A 1859-nucleotide genomic window follows, 5' to 3' on the forward strand; every position below is an offset into this window, starting at 1 on the left:
GGTGGCAGCGGAGAGGAGGGCGGGAGGGGAGGAGGGGGAGAGGAGATGGCCGCGGGACACACGGGAGGGGGATATTTTGCTCGGCCGGAGAGCGCGAGCCGTGTGAGTCTGCTGCCTCTTGTTTGGCGCGCCGATGGCGCCAGGCCCGAACCATGCGCTTACATGCGCACCCGCGCCGGGCGCGGAGGGGGGATCTCCCCCGCAGGGCCTGGTCGTGCGTCGGAAGCAGGGCGCGAGCGGGGGCGGAGGGAGGTCGGATCGCCACCCTGCCGAGATCCAGGCCTGGGGGAGACGGGGATCGATCGCCCCCCCCAATCCCCCGCCCCCTGCGGCGGGCCCGGGTGTCGCACCACCGGGGTCCGGCGTGGACACATAACCGCCTGCTCTCCCCTGGGTCAGGCCGGCTGGGTTGGTGGGGCGAGCGGGGGGGGGGTCGGGGGGGGGGACGCAAGCGGTACTTGGGCAAGGCGGCGCTTGTGCCGGCACCCGGGCGGCCCCAGCCACAGGGGCGCTTCGATCGGCGGCGGGTGGCGCGTACGCGCGTGTGCCGCACCGGCGCCCCTGCCCGGGGGGGTCGGGGGGGGGGCATGGGCCCGGCGACACCCATCTCCGTGACCTGACAGAGCGAGGACGCTTGCGGGTGTGTCAGCCGGGGCTCGAAGCGGCAGAGCTGGCAGTCCACCCGGCGCGGGGGCGGCTCCCCGGCGCGCCGAACCGCGCGGAGGCTCGCGGGGCCCGCCTGCCGCCACCGGGCTGGGGGGGAGGGCGGGCCCGGCGCGCGGCGCTCACACAGCGCTGGGCCGGCGGGGTATCCGGCGCTCCGCGGGCCTGGCCGGCCCCGGCAGGGACGCGGGGGTCGATCGCGGCACCGGCGGCGGCGGTACGGCCAAATTAAAGAGCCCGGCCGGGATGTCAGCCTGGGGCGGACGGGGCCCTCTCGGCGGCCGCGGGGTGGGTGTGTGTGTGTGTGTGTGTGTGTGTGTGTGTGTGTGTGTGCGAGGGCGCGTATGTATGGGTCGCGCGCGCGCGCGCGCGCATTAATCCCCGCTCCGGGCGCCACAAAGACCGCTCCGGGAGCCGGCTATCTATCTTGCGAGACTATCTGCCGCTGGCATTTCCGTGTCGGGTCCGGCGCACGTTCGCAAAGGCGCGCCGGCGCCCGGGGGCCGGAGCCCTCCGAGGTGTAAAAAGCCCAGGGAATAAAAAATGCGGCCTTGTTGCCAAAATGTTGGCCGCCGCGCAAACGCGGCCTCCTTGTACTTCCCCCCCCGGGGGGCACGCGGGGGGGGGGGTGGGGCGGAAACCCGGCGCGGCCGGCGGGCTGCGGTCGCATCTTCGCTCTCGTAGGCCGGTGCCGCGACACGACCCGCGGCCCCCCCCCCCCCCCGGCGGAGCGGGGATGAGTGAGCGCGGTCTTCCCCCGTTCTCATCAGGACGCGCGTGTCCGCCCTTGCCCCCCTCCCCCGCCCTCCCAGGGGGGGGGGGAAGGGCGGGCGATGAGACATCCCTCTCCTTGGTTCCCACTCAGCCGCGCGACTCACAGGCGTCTGGACTCTTTGACAAGCCGGTGACAACCGCCCATTCCCCTCAACCTGGTGCCTCTGGCGGGTGGACGCCTCCACCCCGGCAGGGGTGTGCTGCCCGGTCCGCGCCCGGCCCCTGCCTTTGTCGGGTGTGTGCGCCCGTGTCCCCCCACCCCCCCCCCCCGGCCTTGCCGTCTTCGTGTGAGGGCGTTGGCTGGTGGTTTTACCCCGCATGCCCTGCGGTCCTCGGGGGGGGGGGGCCGGGCGAGTCCGGCCGAATGACGCTACAAGTGTGTGCGCCCGGGGCCTGTTTGCTCGGCCCTCCTGGCGGGGGCG

Source organism: Fonticula alba (assembly GCF_000388065.1).
Source record: "Fonticula alba strain ATCC 38817 unplaced genomic scaffold supercont2.4, whole genome shotgun sequence".
In the NCBI taxonomy this organism is placed as follows: Eukaryota; order Rotosphaerida; family Fonticulaceae; genus Fonticula; species Fonticula alba.